At 46.4% G+C, this 22459-nt stretch overlaps 1 protein-coding gene across 2 annotated transcripts in view; it reads left to right on the forward strand.

Annotated features, from left to right (window-relative positions):
• JADE3 (jade family PHD finger 3) overlaps window positions 1–22459 on the forward strand; it is a gene marked incomplete at its 3' end in the record, with an annotated part of 54091 nt that overhangs the window by 1940 nt on the left and 29692 nt on the right. Inside the window, exon 2 of one of the 2 annotated variants that reach the window (XM_082782016.1) lies at window positions 12315–12367. The exons of the other annotated variant lie outside the window; for it this stretch is intronic. The remainder of the gene's footprint in view (window positions 1–12314; window positions 12368–22459) is intronic. 2 annotated transcript variants of the gene reach the window in all.

The following is a 22459-nucleotide window of genomic DNA, read 5'->3' on the forward strand; positions in this document are numbered from 1 at the left end:
TCTGGAGGGGGTTGTGTGTTATTTGGCTACTCTACTGCTGTCCGGGCCTGGTTTTTTTCCTCCCTTTTTCTTCCTTTCTCTCTTAAAAACGTGGTCCAAGTGTGTGGTGAGGAGCTGCAGCACCTGATCTGCTGCGAGTCCCATCTCAGGTGGTTGTGTGTGCTTATGAGGACGGGGCCGGGGAGGGCTGCACAGCGCCAGGCCCTGAGCCACCTCGCCTTTACCTACAGCACCGTGCTGGGCTAGAGGAGCTCCTCGTGCAGGCAAAATACCTGACACGTCTTCTACAAATCTTAGACAAAATGCTTTTTTTTTTTTTTCCTTCCTAACAAAAAGAGATTGACACGGCTGTTAGGTTGACGCAGGGACACGAGCGCTTGAAAATCACAGCCCAGCTCCGAGCTTTCCTTCCTACCGCTCTGAAATTGCGACTTGTTTTGAACAGGCCAGGCAATTTTTAAGTAATGCTTGCTTTAAGGACCGCTAAGATATTGAGAAAATTAGTATTTACAGTGCACTAAATGTGAAAGGCTTGTTGATGTATAGCAGGATGAATTGGCAGTATTTTCTTCCTACTGCCACACAGGAAGTCTTAGGTCTTGAGCCACTGTGTGCGAAATGTATAGGAGAGGCATGCACCCTGACAGGGGAGGAGAGAAATGTCCCTAGTGGGATTACTTGTGGTTTTTAATTCTCTTCATTGTTCTGCTTTTAACTGCTTGCATTTCTTTAATATTCTTCAAGTGTTGACGTGCAGGCGTTGGTATTGAAGCGGCTGGGGGGGACTCGTCGTTTGAAGTGGGGCCGTATCCCACGCAGGTTCGGGCTCTCATGGAAAAAGCCTCGCGCAGCCAAAGCACGCCGTGTGCGTGTGTGAGTTGTGGAAATGCAGGGGAAAGCGGTCAGCTAGGCAACTGTGGGGCGAGGGGGCCCTTGCAGAAGGGTGCAGGATGCCTCTCCTGCCCCCGTTAGCACTCGCAGGGGAAGGGGGGTGACAAATCTGCGCTCCCGTGCCTGCCCTGATGCAGACAGGCTCTTCTCGCTGCAGCTCATGGACTGGAGTGAAGCAGCGAGAGCAGGTGATCATTTGCAGTGAAAGGTAAACCTTGTTAAATGTTGTTTGATAGCAAGGAGAGATGCTCGCCTCCAGCGTGGAAAATAGCTCCCCGTGTTTGGCCGGCGATGTGACGAGGGGAGGACGGCCGGTCCTCAGCCACACCGCGCTTTGCCTCGTCCGGGGGAGTCCCCGCAGCTCCTCAGCATCAGCTTAATTCAGGAGCGGCTGTGCTCCTCTGAAAAAATCAAATTGGCTGTCATTTAAGCAGCTGAAAGGCAGATACTTAAACCTGATAATGAAGTTGCAGTCTTCCTTATGTTAACAACATAATCATTTCCAGCGTAGCATGAAATGAGCAATCTTAAGAAGTAAGTGAAGCATTTTGCCAGACAAATTTGGACTTGCAGTTCTGTAGCAGAATGTGCAGAGAGCGAGGGAGGAACTGAAAGGCTGATGTTAATACAAGGTGCGTATTTATGAACAACAGTGTTGTAATGGCCATTGGCATGGAGGGGAAGGAAAATTCACTCCTGCTTAATGGTATTGATTCTTCTCTGGAAATTATTTTCGCTGAATGCTCTGTCCTTGTTGCAGAAATTAATTTTCTGTGCTTTCTTTGGTTAGTGCTGCCTCGCTGTTCTCGGGCAAAGAAATGAAAGAGGTGAAAACTTGTGGGATGAAATAATTCCAAATTTCCGATACAAATGAAAATAAGGCAAGCTGGTTTGGGGTGTTCTTTGCAACTGGTATCTGTTCATTATTTTATTTTATTTTTAATTATTAAGATCTCATACTATGCGTTTCCAGTAATATTTCATGTAAATTTTGAACGCTTTTCTTTATTTGGGCATTTTTCATGATGAAGTATGTTGAAGTTGGTAGTAAGCGTGATATTTTTGATCAAAATATTTTATTTTTTTTATATATATACAGCTAGAGAATGCGCAGTTTACTTGCAGTGAGAGTTGAGAGGCTTTGGCAGGGGCTGTCAGGTTACATCTATGTACTGTGCTGCGGTTTTGATGTAGACCTGGCTCACTCTAATCGCGGCTATAGAGAGGTGAAATAACTGGAAAAGCTGTTGTCAAATATAAAGCCTCTGGTCTGAGCTCAGTGAAGGAGGGTGAGGTTAAAAATTAGTTTACGTACAAGTATTTAGTACTCTCTTCTGTTGCTTATAGCTGAGTGTATAGGGTTCTCCGCTAAATCTGACGTGCGGGGTTTTCATTTTTCGTCCTCTACAAATGTCAGAAAACTTCAGAGAAGGCAGGACGTAAGTTTTCAGAAAGCTCTCCCTCCTGACAAACAGCGTGGGATCAGTCGGAGCCCCTGACTCCCGTTGCTGGGATTAATCTGGCTTAAGTGCTCGTGGGTCCTTTGCCCGGTGTCTTCTGCGTGCCTGTTCTAGGTCAGAGCCTCTGCATGTAACAGAAGCCGCCGGGTGCAGCAGCAAATGGGTGCGCGTGAGCTCGGGCTGGCGGCTAATAGCTTTTGCAGGTGCCGCTTCATCCTCTTTTTAAGGTTATTGGAATCAATTTGTTTTGTGTGTTTGCTTCTGCATGCTTGACTTCAGCGTTTCAAACAGTCCACTTGAGGTATGAATGGGTTAAGGGTTGAAAAAGGGTCTGAAGTAAATTAAAAAGGGGAAAAAAGCCTCAAGCGCACACAGCAACTCCAATGTGATTTATAGTTGCTCCTTATCTCTTCCAGCCATGTCTTTGATGCCTTTGTACTCGGTCTTTGGCTGGCCCCTCTTGTCTTTGCCTTGACTTCCCCAACTTTTTCCTTGTTGCTGTAGCAAACCGGCGTTTCTCGTGAGTGTCTCGCAGTCTTTTTGGGACCCTATAAATCAGCGAGGTCATGTTAAATTTGTCTCCTCTACCAAACTCCAGACAGAACGGGCTTCCAGATTATTTGCAGTCAGCCTGAAAATATTTTTGGCAAACCTCTGGGGATTTTCTTGGGTAAGATCTATGTAGGTTTGGTGGGTCTGATAGGAGACGGTGTTTTTATGTGAGGAGGTATCCGTGTGTGTTTACATACGGATTTATAAAAGGATCATCCACTGAAAAATCAAGTTGTATTTTTTAATATTCAGATGAAGTAAAACATTCACGTTATAAAACGTGCTTTTTTTTTTTTTTTTTAGTGAATGCTTGTGTTAATTAGTATTTTGCTAATGTATTTCACACAAACTTCTGTGCTCTTATGCCTGTACATATGTGTGTTTTGCTTGGTTAAGGGAGTTGAATCTGTGTTTGACTTTAAACACCCATCAGCATCATTTACTTTGCACAGATAATATGTAGCCTTTGAAAGGGAAAAAGAAACTTTTAATGTATCAAGAGGAGCCGCTGGGAAAAACAAGACAGTGGGAAAGCAGTGACTTAGTTGAGAAACTTTCAAAACACTTCAAAGCGGCTTCAGATGTGCTTGTCCTCAAAGCCTTTTCTACCAATTTTCTGCCCTGTGTTATTTTTTTTGTCAGAATGCTTCTTTCTTTCCTCTTTGAAATTGTTTTAGGGAACGTATTTTAATCTCCTTCTAGGAAAGTTACCAATTTTCTGACAATTTGGAGGCGTCAAGCTAGAGTAACTATGTTATGGTGGCCGAGCTGGCCATGTACATCTGATTTGCACAAGGCGAGCTTGCTTCGCTCCCTTACCCGGCTTCTTTGGCTGTAATGAAACATCTCCAGGTCTTTTGGAGGTGGTTGCTGGTGGGTGCAGCACCTCAGGGGTGCCAGGGGCTGAGGGTGGCCTTCGGCCCTGCTGTGCCCGCTTGGCTGGCAGCCGCTCTGCCTTCCTGGCGTAGCCCCTTGAGACCTAAAAAACCTCAAAAGCCTCGCCTCCGCGAAGGTGACAGCTTTAGAAAGCAGGAGTCCTGCTGAAAATGAAAAAAAAAATAAAAATCAATAAATCATAAAAATCTCAGCGTTTTCTGATAGTTTTCTTGAAGGCCCTGTTCTTCCTTCTGTCAGTCAGCTCTCCTGGCAGCAGGTGCTTAAGCGGAGCAGCCCTCTTGCATTACAGCTCCATCTCGACACCTCCCCCCCAGCATGCCTGCATCTGGAGATTTTGAGAAGAAATAAATACAGTTTTCTCTCACAGGAGTTCTGCTAACAAATTCATTAGATAAATGTCTTGCTGATTGCTGGCTTCATTCTGGCACCGGCTTTAATGCCTGTCGACTCCACTGAGGCCACGTTTTCCCTGCTTGTTTCTCAGAACTTGTCATTTGTTTTGTCTGACTGAGCAGGAATGGCTTTGGAAAAGAAACCTGTGTCGACTAACAAGTCTTTTTTCATAGCATTTTTAACCAAAAAAAAAAAAAAAACACAAGCAAACAACCCCCAACCCTTTCTGAGGATTTAAGATCATCTTCAAGGAAGAATGAATTTTTGGTCGCTGCTTTGGAATTTGCAGCCACAAAGGATGAAGTTGATTAAGCCTTGTTTAGCAGGGTTTCTGCTCTGCTGCTTCGGTAATTGTCTCTTGATTGTGCTCCAGCCCTGTCTGTGCCGTCCCGGTGCACAGCTTGGGCGCTCTATTTATTCCTGGGGTTTCTTTGCGGGGGGAGGAGGTCTGAATGCCGAGGGGGAGCGGGGGCCTTTCCTTATAGCACCTCACAAATGCCCCTGCCATGGGTTTGATGAGGGGTGTGGGAAATACTCTAAATCACTGTGGTGAAGTCAGCACTGCTATTTGTCTCTCACCCTTCCTTCTCTCCGACTGTCATGCAGTTAAATACGGCTAAACCTTTGGGTGCGGGGTGAGCTGTTTGCCTGGATGATGTTTCGGAGGGTGCTGAGACCACCTTCAAGGCCAGGAAGGAGGAATTGTTTTTTCCAAGGCATTTAATACACTCTGTTAGATCTAGCTCGGTGTGAGTAGCTCAGTGGACCAACAATGAAAATAACAGGCAGCAATTGGTAAGAGTCAGGTGCTGACAGCTTTCTTTTGGTGCAAGCTTAGTTCCTGGGAGCTTGGTAAGATGAAAGGTATTCACCATACCCAGACTATTTTACACGCTCAGACTCTAGTGTCCCTGCACCCAGAGCTCTTGAAGAAACTTGGCAGCATACGTGCTGCAGTCTCTGTGCGCCCGTGAGTTACGCAGGGGTGAGTGCTACAGCTCAGCTTATCCAGAAATGCTTTCCTGACGACTGCCAGCTGGCTGTGAGTTAGCTTTCCTAGGGTAATCCAGAAATAAATTATTCTGGATCCAGCCGGCAGTCAGTGACCGTCTTGCACATAGGTGGTGGAAGCTAGCGGGCATGAAGTTGATGAGGAGAGGCTTGTGCAGGATGGGCTTCCAGGGGCTGGCTGTGGGCGAGCTGTGCAGGCAGTGGCAGAAGCCCTGCGAGGGCGAGGGGTTGGGGTTTGGTGGCTGCAGATGGGGCTGAGGCTCTGTGGGCAGGTGAGCTGCAGGAGGAGATGGCCTCTGCAGGTGTGGTGGCTGCCCAGGCCTTTCGTGATGCTGAACTGGGTGCGTGAGGTGCGGAGAGGAGGAAGAAAGGTCCCAGTGCAGACCTGATCCCCGGAGGTATCTGTTTACAGGGCTGCAAATCAGCACTTGAATCCGAGCAGGAGGAGAGAGCTCTGACGTGCTTCTCTCTTTGGTGCACGAACTGGCTGTCCTCAGCGTGCTGGGTACGTCGAGTCCTGCTGGTCAGGCCTCTTCGTTTGCTTCGTGGGGAGTTGGTTGGAGCCTGAAGGGGTTTGTTTTCTTGTTAGGGAGCCAGAGATTGAACTTGAAAGCACTGAATGGCGCGGTTCAGTATCGCTGCAGTCCTAAATCTAAATCTGGCCCTCGGTCTCTTACATCGCCAGTGTCTGGAGGATCCAGCGAGAAGCAGTGATGCTGCTTTTAGCGTTTGTGACTCTCTGGTGTTTGTTGTGGGGTCATGAGACTTTCTGCAGAGTGTATGAGAACAGCGTGGCTGTGCCATCAAAAACATAACATCTGTTACCGTGTTTCAGAAGTTCTCACACTTGGTGAACTGTAACATTTTCTTATTTTAAGATCTCCGCTAAAGATGTCCATAACTGTGGGCAAATATAGTTGCATTAAATAATGGAAATCAGCTATGGGAAAAGATGCTTCTAGGTCATCTAGATTATTGCTTCCGCAGGGTTTGCCTGTCTCCCTTCAGAACATGAGATGAAATAGCACTGCCAGCGCCCTGCTTTAGGGAATGCGTGTAAAAGTCCATCTATTTAGCACAGGATGAGCAAGTTGAATGAGGCGAGTTGATGGCTAAAGCCCAGCTTGCCAACGAGGGGCTCTGGCTGACTGGGAAATGCAGTATTCCCTTTCCTTAAGAACTGGAGTTAGGGTGTGGTGTTTTATTATTATTTTTTTTATTATTCTCCAGATCCTCATAAATAGCTTGGTTTTGCTATGTATGGTGGTTTTTTTTTTTTGTTGTTGTTTTGTTTTGTATTTTTTGCTTACAGCTCCATTCTCCAGCTTTTGGCAGCACCAAAACACACTTCTCACATGTGCCTGTACCCCATCCCGCCAGTTCCAAGTACTTTTATCCCAATTTAAGTCTTCTGCCCGTTGCATTTGTGCCCTTTCTGCTGCACTCTGTTGAATTGCCGTGTGACCTGCTGCGGGGAGCACCCACTTTTTGGAGGGAGAGGAGCATCCTGTTCCAGGCTGTCGTGGCATATTTCGTCCTGAAAAAGAGGAGCTGGTACCTGAGCTGGTGCGTGATGACTGTCCTTGGAGACAGCTGAGTGCTGTAGCATCCCGCGGAGCAGCTTGTCAGCCTCTGTGGTGGTGGGAGGAGAGGTGAGGGAGGGATGAGCTGCTTCAGGCTGCTTTGCCTCCACCAGCAGGTACCGGTGCGCACTTGTACTGCGGAGAACGTGATGCACGGGACCTGGGGAGGCTCCGCAGCAGCTCTGCGTGGTAGTGTGCCATCGCTGGTGCACGCAGGCCAAGCAAGCTGCTCTCTGCAGCCCTCCTTGTTGTACTCGGTCCCGTTTGCAGTTGCCTTGCCCTCGGGCCGATTTGAGAAACGCGGAGCTGGAGGATGCTCTGTTGGCAGCGCAGGCAGCAGCACTCTTGTCCAATCTTTGTTTCAGCGTCAGGAGCAGCAGCTTCCATTGCTCCCCCTGGGGATGCAGGCCAATAGCTCTTACTGTCAAGAAGCTTCCTTAATGCTGTGCCGAAATTATTTTTTTTTTCTTTGGTTTCATCCCGTTGCGCCTGATCTCTCGCAGGCTCGTTCCTTTGTTTCACCAGCGTTAACATCCTGGCAGTGTATGAAGGATGGAAATGACTTGAACGCCCACCTTAGGGTGCTCGTGATGTGGGATCCCGTGTGTATTTTGATCGTGGTGGCCTTTCCCTGCGAGGCAGGCATTTCAGCCCCCGCATCTTTTTTTTTTGGCTTGTATATGCTAATTACATTGTGAAACAAGTCATTTCAAGCAGTAAATGGGAAGTTTTGAGCGTTTTGCAGAATGGCTGGCGTTAGACGCACGCCAAATAACTGCTCCGCTGGGTCACCAGCCGAGCGCCTGGGGGCCCAGGGCTTCAGAGCAATTCATAAATGGGGTTGATGGTACTGGTTAGTTGTCTTATGAAAGCTATCATGCTAGACATCCTGTTGCATTGTTCACCCAAAATGGGCTACGCCGCTGTGGGAAATGGTTTTCCCAGCAAGTTCTCATTGGTTGCTGCGAGTTAGGGAGTTGCTGGTTGTAATTACCAGTAGGCTTGCTGCTGCGTGAAGGTGCAACAAAACGCTTCTGCGAGGCTGTGGGGAAGGGAAGGTGCTAGGGAGTTGCAGGCTTTGTTAGATGCTTTCTGCATCTCTCACCTTCCTTGAGGTGAAGTGGACTCTCTTTAGGTACTTACAATGAGGTTGTGGATTTATACCAGGTGATTTTCATGGTTTCAAAGTGGAAAAGGGGTAAAAATCGAGCAGCTTCTGCATATTCATTGTAGTTGGACTGCGAGAAGTTCAGAAAGAGGCATCAGATCGCAGTTTAAAACAATAAGAAGTTCAACTCTGTTATGCATACTGAGTTAGGATTCAAAATGCTTCTGTCAAAGCTTGGTGACTTTATCTTTTCTAGTTTTATAGAAAATTCCCTGTAAGATAAATAAAACCTGGAAGCATCTTCTCAGTTACCCCAAAACATTATCCAGTGTATATCTGGGTCCTTATTATGATTTATTTTTTTTTTCCCCCTGTAGTTATAAGGGGAAAAGTACTATTACATTTCTGCTTCATATTAAAATTGATCTGTAACCTTGAAAACAACTGGCTTTATTTTCAGTGCTACCTTGGTAGCATAAAAATCTCGATCTGCCTTTTTTCTAAGGTGTCTGTGTAATGCTATTGGTAGTCTATGGGGAGCTGGTTACATGTGTTAGATATCTGAGGCTGTCTGAAAAATTGGAAATAATAAAATGGTTTTCTAATACCTTTCCCAGCTAAGCAGCTGTTATATCTGTGGGATTATTTATTGTGAATGAAGCATCACAGGACCAACTTTCTAATATGCAGTCCTGCAAGTCATTTGTGAGGTGGGAATTGCACGTTAGGCGATGGAAGCTATCAGACAACGCACGCTATCAGAAGCAGCTGAGAAGACGTGGATTAAATGAAAATGCTGACAGGAATGCCTGCAGCTGCTTGGAAAGCTGGGAGGATGGTTACCAATTAATTTTTAACCAAGACAAGTGAATTTAGCGAAGTTTAACAGTGGTCTCTCCTAGGTCCAGTATTAACTAATAACTAATTGATGGTGTGGATGGAGGAGTAAGGATTATACTCATTAAATATCCAGCTAAAACTGGGTGAAGAACTGGTTGGAGCTTGGGAAGATGCCTTGCATTTTACAGGTATCTTGACCAACTAGAGAAACAGTCTGGAAAAAAGAAGTTGGATGGAGTGCAGTAGGGGCCAAAGAGGCTGTCAAAGCCACAGTGGCTGTTCACCAGCAGAACAGGAGGCAGCGGGACCACGTTGTTGCAAAAAGCAAGCACACTCAGGTTTGTACACAGTGCCTGGAGCTTGCATAACGGGAAAGAACAATTTCCTGTAACAAGAGGAGAGCATTTGCTGTGCAGGGAAGGGTTCAGCCTGAATACTTCACCCAGCTTTGAGCATCGTGACTTCCTATCGTTTTTTTGTGGACCAGCCCTGGGAAGGGTAATGTCGAGCAACTCAGAAGGCTCAGAAATACAGGGAACGTGGCCTGTGAGCAGAGAGTGAAAGAGCTAGATGGTATTGGGCCTGGGAAAGGGACTGAGGCGTAACAGAAGTGGTAAAAGTAGTGTCCGGGATGCTAGCTGTGTAAAGAAGAAGGGATGAGCTCCTTCAGCATCCGGTGCTGATAGAGGACTGGTGATGAGCTGGAGCTGCACCAAGAAGGATGCTGGCTGTGCTGCCAGCAAGCTTCTGCTTGCCTGGAGAGGTGGCAGGGTCTGTGCTCAGCACAACCTGAATGGGCGTTTTGGGCAACGTCGCAGGCTCTTGGTCCTGTCTCGGTGCTCTTCTCCAGGCCCCTGGCAGATTTTTCCTCTTTTGTTGAGAGTGGCAGCGAGTATCTGGGGTGCTTCTGGAAAGAAACGTGAAGTGCTCCTTTTGCCCAGTGCAGTTTGGGGACTTGGTTTGGGGGCTTGGCTGTCTGTGAGTATTATGGTAAATTACAGCCTGGCAACAGCGGTTAAGTGCAAACCTAGGTCTTTAATCCACTTGGCTTTCTGCTGTTAAAAGTTGGATTTTAAGACAGAAATCATCATTGATTTTTCTTCCCCTGGTGATGCTTGGTTTCACAAGCAGTATTTATGGAAAGCTCCCATGAATTTCAGAGCTTTGTTTTGTATGTCTACGCTGTGTTTAGCTTCTATAAAATCTCTTCGCTTTTTCTTTTGCACCACATTGTGTTTCCTGTCGCTTCCCTGTTGCTTTTTTATCAGCCCAGACCCTACTGGCACGATGTGTGTGTCTCCTGTGTGTTATCCCTCGTCCCCACGTGCTCCTGAGGGGATTGTGCCTTACTCTGCTGGGGGCTACCCCTACTCCTCAATTCGAGTGAATCAGCCTCATGTTTCTGAACTGGTGTATTAGGACTGGCTTTCCAAAAAAAAAAAAATGAAAACCCAAAGAAAAAAAAGTATTATTGGTGCCAGCTGTATCTTTCATGCTATTTTGTATATGTTTCTGAAGTAAACAAGATGGTACTGAAGGTTATGGCTATATAGTACAATGGTTAAAGAAAGAGGGGAAGGTTTTTAGTTGAACCTTTTGGTATTTCGGAGTTCATCCTGGCATTTAATTGAGCAAACAAATGTGTTTTTAATGAAGAGTTCAAAAATATATTAGTCTTGTGGTTCAGCTGGGAGGCAAAAGCTGTGGTTTTATTCATACTTAAAAGCTGTAAGCTCTGCTGCATTTTAATGATGCCATTTGGGCTGCCGTGACCAGGGCTTTGCTTGTGAAAATTTACATTAGAGGTGTTCAGCGGGGACATTAAGGCATGAAATCCTGTAATGAAACTTCTCGTAAGAAAAAATGAGGTTTGAGAAACGGATCTGAATGCTCCCTTTAGCTTCACCTCTCCCCCCGACCCCGTCCCCAGCCTGTGCTGGGGGCGATGCTGCCGGCCCTCCTCAGCCGCTGCTGCGGGGCTTTGCCGCAGAGCCTGGGTGGGATTTTGAGGCGGCTCCCTCAGGTCCCCACCTGCTTTTGCTCATTTTTAGGCTCTAGGGGTCAGATTCCCCTCGGTGGAGGCCGAGGGTAGTGCCTGAGGCGGCCGGGCCGGCAGCCATGGCCCCCGCTGACAGGGCTGGCGGCAAGGCCCCGGCCTGCCTGTGGCCATCACCGGGCGGCCACCTCAGCTCCAGCTGCTTCGCCCGCCTGGCGTGCCTAGAGCCAGGGACTGCCAAGGAGAAGGGGAAAGGGAACCGAGGTGGCTGAAAAATAAATAAATAAAAAAATAAAAACCTCACGCACAAACCCCAAACCTCAAGTCAAAAGCAAACGAGCGTAGCTGAAACTTCAAACTGCTGTCAGTCACAATAGAGGCGCTGTGATATATTGCGTGTGGGCTTTGTTTTGTTGTTTTTGTTTTTTTTTTTTCCCCTCTCCCAGCTTATACGGCGATGTTTCCCTTTGATGGCGCAGGCGAAGTTGAGCAAGGCTGGCTGTGGAGAGGCCGCCTGCCACTCCTTGCTGGCTGCGGGGCGCTGGGACCCCGGCCCTCTGCCACGGGAGGGTGGGGAAGCAGAAATGTGGCGCTGACACGCGGGCCAGAGGCTGCCTTATTTCAGCAAGACATTGCCATCCCCACCCCCCAGCCCCTCCTTTTTATTCTTCTTCTGGCAGTACGCGTAGTTATCGGTTCCTCGTTTTTTAGCTGGAGTTTCTGCTCTCTAATACTGCGCTTCCCAGCTGACATCCCCAGGAGCATTGTCACAAATCTGCTGGGTGTAACGAGTTTAATGTTTTTGTCATGTCCATTACAATAGGCCACAGAACGTACATGTGCATCGCCCCACAAGAGGGGAATGCGGGCAGCTGGTAGAGGACAAAATGCCTTCTCTTCCCATAGCTAATACTGCTCAAGGCGAGTTACTTGATTAAAAAGAGCAAGTAAGCAGAGCCCCTGCCAGGGAGGCTGAGCTGCCCAGGATTGTCATGGAGAGGCCGGAGGAACGTGGTGAGGAATTCAGGCAGGAGCTACACAGGCCTATCTCTCCAGGCTTATTTTTTTTTTATTTTTTTTTAATTTGTGTGAATTTATAAGCATGCTCACTTCATCCAAGACCCTCTAGAAGAAAGCAAACATCTGTGTGTTGGAGGAAGGCCCCCCAGATCAGCCAAATAACCTTGCAGTTACCTGATCGTTTCATTTCATACCCGTGAAACAGGATAGAGGATTCTCTAGTTTTTGTTGGTATCGGTAAAGGCGATTCCCCTTCGTGCTAAGAGAATGGCAAAGCTGACTTTTAAGATCATGTTTATGAATTTACTTTTCGCTGTAGCACTTTGTGTTTTCATATTGTAGGATGTGTACATACAGTTGATGTGTTCTTCTATATACACACTGAGTGAGAATCAGGGAATTTAAGGCTTTGATTTATGTTATGTTAGTACTTTTTTTTTTTTTTAATTGCAGTAAAAACATAACATACCCTTCACTTACTTGCCAAAAATGAAATTGTAGCTCAAACATGCAATGCCTGATGTCACTCCTACTCCCTAAATAGCACTCCTTTCATTTTTTAGGAGCTTGTGATGTCATCAGCTGAAGCGAAAACATCTACCTCGTGACCTGGCATGTAAGTGAAGGAGGAACTGATATTTAAAAAACAAAAAATGTGTGTGTTGGTGTTTACAATGTGTAAATTGAGCCTATATACCTTCAGCATTCAGATACCACCTTTTAAATGAAAGCTTTGTGGATTTTAAAGGAATATAAAGTCTTTTAAAAGAGAGGAAGTCATAAAAGAAGCTGTTAACAATGAGATTCCAGCTTGCAGAAGTCCTTGTAATAATTTCAGTTAAAATCTGTTGTGATGTAGCCTGTAATACTTGGAAGTTGGTAGGCTTATGGGGGAAAAAAAGTGTAAATATTGGAGTGACGTGTGCTGATTCTACTGCTTTTTATTCCGTGCTTTTTTTTTTTTTTTTTCTGGGTATGAATTTTGATAGTTTTGCTGAATACACATTGTGTATGCTGTGATACCCTTCCTAAAAGCAGGAAGTCCAGTTATGTGGAAGGTTTAGGCTCTTTTACGTGTTTGGATACTTCACAGTAGACTTCCCGCAGTTTTGTGGCACCTTTTTTTCTTTCCCCTTAAATAAGCAAAAATATTTCTATCCTCTGCGTGGGCTTTTTCAGAGACTTTTTTTTTTGTCTGCCCACTCTCTGCTTTTCTTTTATGTGGCTGAAAGGATTAAAGTGCAGTCACTGCTTTGAGGGCTGATGTCAGCAGCGAGCTGGGTATTCCTAATTAGTGCCAACACCTGTACCTCATTATGAAGCCTTGTTCAAGCTGCCCAGTGAACCGAGGTAGCTGGTCTCTGTTGCATGTCTCTAATGTGATTATAAACCCCTCTTCTGATGCAAGTTTTATTACTTATCCTACTTTTGGACTGATGTGGAAAGTGAAGCTAAGCTGAGCCATTTGGCTGGCTATCAAAGATTATAAGGAGGAGCAAAGAGAGATGATGCAGTCATCTCAGTTTCAAGACTTTTAGTTCAAAGCTTGCTTCTGCTTTGACTGCTTAAAAAAGAAAAAAAAAAAAGTTTTTTCTAGTTTTCAAAGGTCAGAGACCAGATCTACAGATTCCAGGTGGGCTCTGAACACGTGAGTGTGGCTGCTGTTGTGCATAACCCACTGATTTGCTGCAGATAGAGCTTTGGCCTTGACTGCTCTTGTACCATCCCTTTGTCTTCAAGGGGTGAGGAGCTAGCAATTCTTCTACACACAAAAGCAAACTCCTCTCCTCCCACCTGATTCCATATTGTTAGCAGGGCTAAAATGTAGTGTGTTTTGCCCTTGCAGTTGAAAATCGTGTTCAACGTGATGTTGAACAGATTTAACTAATTAAATTAATGACTCAGATGAGATCACTATTTAATCCTTTATTAAACAAATAAATCTTTAAATTTGGCTACTTTTTTCTGACTAGTTCAGATTTTCAGTTAGATTTTTAAGAGGTTATCTTACAGAATTCAAACACAGGACAACAAAATTGTGGCTTTGGGTTACTTCCCTCAGAGTGAGGAGAGAGGCATAACAGCTTTGGATGTGTATCTTGGAAAGGTTTGAGTTGATAAACCTGTAGGAACTCTCAGAACACCGTGCTAGTTATCCAGACTTGGAAACGTGGAAGGAAATTGAAGTGTAGTGGGTTCTTAAACTTCAGACATGGGATTGGAAATGTTGTTAGTGAAGGGATCACATCTCTGTAGAGTAAAAGCTTGGCGGTGGGGGAGAAGAGCAATAATTAACAGACTTCTATGTGCATCTCCTTCAGCTTAGAGTTGACCCAGCCATTTTTAACTCCTTGCAGCACATCCTTTTTAGTGTTCTCTTTAACTGTGCAAGCTTCACTGCACAACCTGGAAAATGGAGTAAAGGCTTGTTGCAACTACGTGTGTCCGTAGGTATTTCTGTCAGGTACTCGTGACTTTCAGAATAGAAATAAATAGGTGCATCTCTGTTACTGCGTGGCAGATACTAAAAATGATAAAAAATGCCAGAGTAACAGATTTCAAAGCAGCTGTTTTCCTAAAAACAATTCTTTGATAGCTATATGGAAGTTGTGCAGGTTTCACGAGTGAATTTAACAATTCCTGATGGTGATTTTAAAGCTGAAGTGTTGAATGTATGCAAGGCAGAACCTCCAGAGGCAATAAGGTAAGGCAGAGACTGTTCTTTGCATGGATTTGGGATGCACAACAGTTTATATGGCTACACACATATACGTACTTGTGTACGTGTGTGTGTGCATGCATATATATCCATGCACGCATACACATAGGTTTTGTGTTATTCCAGGATGCTATTTGCTTTTCCTTCCATTCTTTTGCGTTCTCCAAAAGAAAGTCCTGGATGGATAGTACATTAAGGTGCACATAGACTCTATTTGTATAAAATGTTTATTAAATCTGCCTTAAAAACAAACACTGACATACTTGAAGTGACCCAAACTTTGACTTAATTGTTTTGACCAAAGTAGCTCTCTTCGGCGAGCAGTGGTTAACACAGTCAGCTAGGGCAGCAGCTATCAGAATCGTATTGTAGTGCTGTTTGTAGTCAGAATTTTATCTGACAAATACACTCATTTCAGTATTTACCATGGTCCTATAGACCACTTATCTAGAGTCCAGAGAGATCAGGTTGGGAACCAGTCCATTTAATGCTAAAAACAAATAATAATCCAGCTCACAGAGGTGATCCATTAGGGATTTACACCAGTTACTATACCTGATAATGGTCAACAGTGGGCATCTAGGGAAGGAAACCATTGTAAAGCTCTAGAGTGTGCTCTGTTTCTTGTAAATTTTTGACTTTGGGGTTGTGGGGATGGCAGGTTGATGCTGACACGTTGTGTTTTATAGCCCTTGTCATCCCTTTGCCTAATTCTCTTCAGCCTGTTTACTCTTCAACCCCTGCAGCATCCCATAGCAATTGTGTAAAAAATTACTTTTTTTGCTTTTAATGACTTCTGTTTCAAGTTTGTCTCGTAACTGTGTGCCCCCGGCCTTTGGGGCCATGAGGAGCAGTCGTCTCCTCATCCTGCTTGCCGTTCTTTACCGCTTGTGGCAGCTTTTTCCTGCTCTGCACCCTCTTTTCTCAGCCTGGCAGCCTCTCTCTTCCATCCCTTCTCCTAAAGCCATGGCACGCTCCCCGTGCAGCTGGAGCTTTGTGTTCTGCAAATACTTCTTCTCCAGCGGTGCCAAAGGGAGGGAGGAGACACTCCCTAGCTCTTAGGAAAAATGAGTGATCTATTAGTGTTGCTCATCCACAAAGGCTTTTCCATCTGGCTCTGTGGGTGCAGCAGTTGAAACCAGACAGCAAGAGGAAGGGCAGGAAGGAGAACCCAGGCAGTTACAGGCCTGTCAGTCTGACCCCGGTGCCAGGGGAGGTTATGCAGCAGATTATCCCGAGTGCCATCACGTGGCAGATGAAGGACAATCGAGTGATCAGGAACAGCCAGCGTGGGTTTGTGAAGGGCAGGTCCTGCCTGACTAACCTCACCTCCTTCTAGGACAAGGTGACCTGCTTAGCAGGTGAGGGAAAGGCTGCAAATGTTGTTTACCTGGATTTTAGTAAAGTAAGCAAGCAGTTTGGTGCTTTCCCATGGGATTCTGGAGCAATTGGCTGCTGGGGGCTTAGCCAGGTGCATTGTTCACTGGGTGAAGAATTGGCTGGATGTCTGGGCTCACAGGGTCATGAAGCACGGAGCTCAGTCCGGTTGGTGGCCTGTCACCAGTGGCATTCCCTGGGCTGGATCTGCGGTCTGTGTCCAACTCCATGGCATTCAACAAGGCTCAGCCCTGGGTCCTGCACCTGGGGCACAACAACCCCAAGCAGCGCTACAGGACGGGGGAAGAGTGGCTGGAAAGCTGCCTGGCAGAGAAGGACCTGGGAGTGATGGTTGGCAGCTGGCTGAACGTGAGCTCTCACCTGTGAGTAAAGATGTGGCAGCACATCTCCCTGCTGTCGTCTCCCACTTGAGATGGGTGATTTATAGGAGCCTAGAAGGCTAATCATGTTTTCATAAATCTGTTTAAATCTGACTGAAATGTCTTTGGTGCCTTGCGTATTACAGCTTGTAGCACATAACGTTAAATTAGTTGTCTGGCCATTAAAAGTAATTTGAGTTTAGCGGATATTAAGACAAAGTTTGTTGTCTTTATAAACATTTTTAACACCAAAAAGTGCACTAACAACTCCTTTAAGTTTTTGTTTTCGTGTTTTGACATAGAGAACTAATAACTGCACATAAACGTGTCATAAAGTGAAATAGTAGAAAATATAGTAGGATTTCAGTATTCAACCAAAGAGCTGGAATATTCCAAATATTTTGAGTGCTGGCTGTGACAGGACGTTCTCTGTAATTGTATCTAATGATCCCCTCGGTGCCATTTTTTATTAGGAAAACTTAAGCATCCAGATTGTTTATTTTGAACTTGTAAATGAAAACCATTGCTTGTCAGATGAGGAAAGAAATGGTCAAATTAATGTTTCCTAATAGGAAAATGTGTCGTTGCTTTCTCTCATCCTTTGAATAGGATATAAAGGCACATCTTTATGTTTTCTGCCTTCTTTGCAATCCATTAGGTTTTGTTAGCGATGCAAAACTTTGCAGCAAAGCAGTTAGCCTCTTTAAAGCATTATAGCAAGAAATAAACGAGTCAAAACAGATAAAATATTTAATGCAGGTTACTGTCAGTGCTTTTATCGCTTGGGATTTAGAAAAACAAAACAAGAGCGGCGAAACCTACTTTAATTTTTTATTAGCAAGTACAAAAAAATTACCGGATTATTTTAAGAATCTTGCAGCGTGTGAGAATTGTTGTCTATGATGTCGATGGAAAAAACAGGTTTTTCTTAATCCCAAATAGTGCATATATTTCTGCATTCTTTGCTGATAGCACCCAGTCCCCTACCTTGTGTTTCCTACCTGAGGCTGTGCCCTAAATTTTTGTCCACGAGCAGCACTGGGGGGGAGGTGAGGAGCTTTCCCTGGGGCAGCAAAAAATGCACTACTTCTTTCTTTAATTTTGCAAACAGGTTTTAACTCAAATTCAAGACACTATTTTGGAGGAAATCGCCTTTTTCGCCCAAGTCCCGGCTGATGTTTTAGGGAAAACAGTAGTTCTGCTGTTTCGCAAGTCGGTGCACAAGTGGTGCTGTGTGCAGCAGGGGCTGGAGCCGAGGGGAGTGCAGCCACGTGCACGTTCATGTACTTGCTTGAATTTTCATCCCTCTGACGCTGTCTGTTCCTTGGAACGGGTTCTGGTTGGATTCATGTCGCCTTCAGGATGTTAGTGCTAAAGGTGTGAGTGCGCAATGGGCAGGAATATGTCAGTGCCTGCCTGGTCTACCTGGCTGGCTGCGTGCAGGCCAACGCACGTGGCTTTCTTCAGAGGGATGAAAATCAGGCTGTGCTTTCCTTCCCATGTGTGAAGAAAGCAGAGAAGAGAGCAGGATTTGATTTCTCCCCACCTCCTGGGGGAGCTCCTGCACGGGTGGTCTCGGGGCCGCGTGCCTTGCTAGCAACACATCTGTCCGGGGATGGTTTCAGCTCTTTGCTGGCCGTGTGGCAGGAGGTGATGCCACCACTCGCCCTCTGTCTGTACTCACACGGCTCGGTGACCATCAGGGCTAGGGGCACGTTACTGAGCTGTGTAATTCTCAGGTTAGAGAGAAACAAAGAAGCAGCGTTACTTCTTTCCCGAACTTGCTTCCCTCCGAATTGTTTAACCTTTCAAACCTTCTCATTGCGGCAAATAATTGCCAGCCCAAGTTCTGAGTAGGTGCTTTTTTTTTCCTTCCAGTTTATATAGCCTTTTTTGTGAGATTGGATAGGATATTAAAAAATAATAATAAAAAACCCAAACACGAGTGATCTCTCTTCCTCTAGTTATTTGAAAGGTTGTATTAACTCTACTCATATTTCGTAATTTCCTTGGCAGTTGACTATGAAATTTGACCTATTTAAATGGTTTTACTGTACTACATTTCCTGGAGACCTTTCAAGATAATTTGCTTCCTAATCTAAATTTAACAGTTACATAAACCACATTTTGGAGGCTTGAAGACTTCTACCTACTGCCTCTGCATTTTTTTTGTGCGTAGACGAGCCAGATTAAGTCCACAAGTTGAGTCTGAGAGTTGCACGTAGCTTGTCATTTGTTGTACGTACATAGGGGCTGTTTTTCTTTTTAACAAGACAGAGAAAGCAGGTTGTTTTTCATCCCACTTGAAAGTTTCCTTAGAAGCGTGGCCAGTTCCGTTTTGCTCAGTCTATTTTAAAATGCAAAGAAATAAAATCTCACCGCTCTCGTGTGTGTTCGCGTCGCAGCTCATTGAATTTCTCGGTTTCCTCTTCCTTCCGTACGGCTCTCCACAGGTACTGAACCTCTCGCCTATGTGCTGAACCCTTCTGTTCGACAGAGTGAAGCCAGGAAGGAAGCCCTGTTATTCCCTGCAGGTTCTGTGTATTTCAGAAATCCCGTATGGATTGAAGGATTCATTTTGTGTGCTTGCCTCTGGTGTCTCTCGCGTAATGTGCCGTGTGAGTTTGGGCTCAGTGATACCTCATCCTGCTTTCTGCTGCCTCTGTTACTGCTGTGTGATGCTGGGAGATGTCAGGACAAGAGGATAAACTCGGTGCTTTATCTGGTGAATGAATGCAGTTTGCTCTGACGCAACCTGAAAAGGGAGAAGGGCTTGCTGCTGGTGTTTCTGCAGGTACTTGGGGCGCTGAAATTGTAACTGTCGGCCATTTACATCTGCTGCTTGACTGATTTCCTTGAGAGCTGTGCAGTAACCCGCTTCTTCAGAAAGGGGAAGTGCTGCTAGTCAGTGCCATGCTGATTTTCCTCTCCTCCTGAGAGAGTGGTGGCAGAAGCGAGCGGCTGTGTCTTGGGAAATATTGGGGTTCATGTCGTGAGGTGACGCCAGGGAGGACGGTGTCTTCAGCTTTGCTAATTCCTCTCGTCTGGAGTCGTGGCCCTTCTCCGTAGCTGTTGGGGATGGATTAGGGATGCGTGTCCAGCCCTGATTGCACAAGGGAGAAGAGGCTCGGCCGCTGTGGAGTGTGGTGCGAGTCCAGGAACCATCCTGGAAACTGGATTAAAAACGATTCCAGAAAATGTTCCGCTGCAGTAGTTGCCCGGAGAGTCGAGCACCTCTTTGCTTGCTGTGTGGTGGTTTCTCAACGTCGCTCCTGTGTTTTAGTTTTCATTCAAAAGATCCCTGACGGTGAGCATCTTTGGAATTTGTATTTGTTGTCGTAGAAGTGATCCATCATCTGTTAGTCCTTCTGTTGATATATATAAAAAAAAAAAAAAAAAAAAAAAAAAAAGCTTTATATCTAGGCATGTTATCTTCCCACTTTTAGTGCTCGTTTCTAAGGTGATCTATGCTTGGCCATAAGGCTTGGTCACATTTGGAGTCCATCGCCAAAGCACCCCTACTTCCTTCCAGGGTAGTGAGAGTTATTACTTGGTGGCTGAGAAATGAGGTGTATGGTTGGGATGGGATTTTTTGGAGCCACTTACCTCCTTTGTGCTACAGAATTTAATTTCTCAGTTGCTTTACACTCATGTTTCTTAGCTTGTGCCTGGGAACTACTGGAAGTAAATTCTCAAGAGCCAGACCAAAAGTTCCACAGGCAAACATGCAAAATGCCAGAGAGAAGATAAAGCGATCTGGAGAGAGGCTGATGGCTTTTGCTGCTCACCGTACGGGATTTCCATCCTGTTCTTAATGACAGCTCATCTCTTCTCATCTCTTTCTTCTTTATAGCAGCGTCTACTTGAGGCAGTCTTTTAAATTATTTTTGAACTATTCCGTGAAAAAAGGTATCTCTTATACACTATGGAAAAAAAATTGAAAATGATTTTTCATTTTGCATCTAAAGATTATTTTTTTGTTCTGTTTTTGGTGTGCCATTCATTGTAACCGGTGTTCTGTGGTTGGGAAAGGGCACTGGCACCCTGCTGAGCTTACTGCTCACCTCCACATTTGATCCTTTCCCTCCTGGTGATTCACTCTTTCCTTCACTCACTCCTGAGGCACGTGGTCGGGGCACGGTGACGGGGGCTGTCCCGTGAGCAGCAGAGGCGAGGCACAAGGAAGCCGAGTCCTGCTCCCAGCGGGGACCTACAGAGAGCACGGAGCACGTGGATCCTCTTCATAACCTGTCCTGGGAGCAGCTCCCGTGATGTGCTGTAGCTCTGTGATCGTCGGGAGCTGTCTAGGGCAGAGTGACCACGCAATGGTGGAGTTCACTATTCTTGGCGAGGCCAGGAAGGGGACCAGTAAAACCGCTGTATTGGACTTTCGGAGGGCTGACTTTGAGCTGCTCAGGACACTAGTTGGTGGAGTCCCTTGGGAGGCGGTTCTGAAGGGCAGAGGGGTCCAGGAAGGCTGGGCGCTCTTCAAGAGGGAAGTCTTAATGGCGCAGGAACGGTCTGTTCCCACGTGCCCAAAGACGAGCTGGCGGGGAAGAAGACCGGCCTGGCTCAACAGAGAATTGTGGCTTGATCTTAGGAGGAAAAAGAGGGTTTATAAGCTTTGGAAAAGTGGGCAGGCCACTAAGGAGGACTTTAAAGAAGTAGCGAGGCTGTGCAGGGACAAAATTAGGAAGGCCAAAGCTCATCTGGAGCTCAATCTGGCTACTGCCGTTAAAGATAACAAAAAACGTTTCTATAAATACATCAACACAAAAAGGAGGACTAAGGAGAATCTCCATCCTTTACTGGATGCGGGGGGAAACTTAGTTACAAGAGATGAGGAAAAGGCGGAGGTGCTCAATGCCTTCTTTGCCTCAGTCTTTAGCGGCAATACCGGATGTTCTCTGGATACTCAGTACCCTGAGCTGGTGGAAGGGGATGGGGAGCAGGATGTGGCCCTCATTATCCATGAAGAACTGGTTGGTGACCTGCTACGGCACTTAGATGTGCACAAGTCGATGGGGCCAGATGGGATCCACCCAAGGGTACTGAGGGAACTGGCAGAGGAGCTGGCCAAGCCACTGTCCATCATTTATCAACAGTCCTGGCTATCGGGGGAGGTCCCAATCGACTGGCGGCTAGCAAACGTGACGCCCATCTACAAGAAGGGCCGGAGGGCTGACCCGGGAAACTACAGGCCTGTCAGTTTGACCTCAGTGCCAGGAAAGCTCATGGAGCAGATCCTCCTGAGAGTCATCACGCAGCACTTGAAGGGGAAGCAGGCGATCAGGCCCAGTCAGCATGGCTTTATGAAAGGCAGGTCATGCCTGACGAACCTGATCTCCTTCTATGACAGAGTGACGCGCTGGGTGGATGAGGGAAAGGCTGTGGATGTGGTCTACCTTGACTTCAGCAAGGCTTTTGACACCGTCTCCCACAGCATTCTCCTCAAGAAACTGGCTGCTCTTGGCTTGGACTGGCGCACGCTTCGTTGGGTTAGAAACTGGCTGGATAGCCGGGCCCAAAGAGTCGTGGTGAATGGAGCCAAGTCCAGTTGGAGGCCAGTCACTAGTGGCGTCCCCCAGGGCTCGGTGCTGGGGCCGGTCCTCTTTAATATCTTCATCGATGATCTGGACGAGGGCATCGAGTGCACCCTCAGTAAGTTTGCAGATGACACCAAGTTAGGTGCGTGTGTCGATCTGCTTGAGGGTAGGAAAGCTCTGCAGGAGGATCTGGATAGGCTGCACCGATGGGCTGAGGTCAACTGCATGAAGTTTAACAAGGCCAAGTGCCGGGTCCTGCACCTGGGGCGCAATAACCCCAAGCAGAGCTACAGGCTGGGAGGAATGGTTGGAAAGCTGCCAGGCAGAGAAGGACCTGGGAGTGATGGTGGACAGTCGGCTGAATATGAGCCAGCAGTGTGCTCAGGTGGCCAAGAAGGCCAACGGCATCCTGGCTTGTATTAGGAACAGTGTGGCCAGCAGGGCTAGGGAGGTGATCGTCCCCCTGTACTCAGCTCTGGTGAGGCCGCACCTCGAGTACTGTGTTCAGTTTTGGGCCCCTCGCTACAAGAAGGACATGGAGGTGCTTGAGCGGGTGCAGAGAAGGGCGACGAAGCTGGTGAGGGGCCTGGAGAACAAGTCCTACGAGGAGCGGCTGAGGGAGCTGGGCTTGTTCAGCCTGGAGAAGAGGAGGCTCAGGGGCGACCTTATCGCTCTCTATAGGTACC

Source organism: Aythya marila (assembly GCF_965140915.1).
Source record: "Aythya marila genome assembly, chromosome: 1".
NCBI classification, from domain to species: domain Eukaryota; kingdom Metazoa; phylum Chordata; class Aves; order Anseriformes; family Anatidae; genus Aythya; species Aythya marila.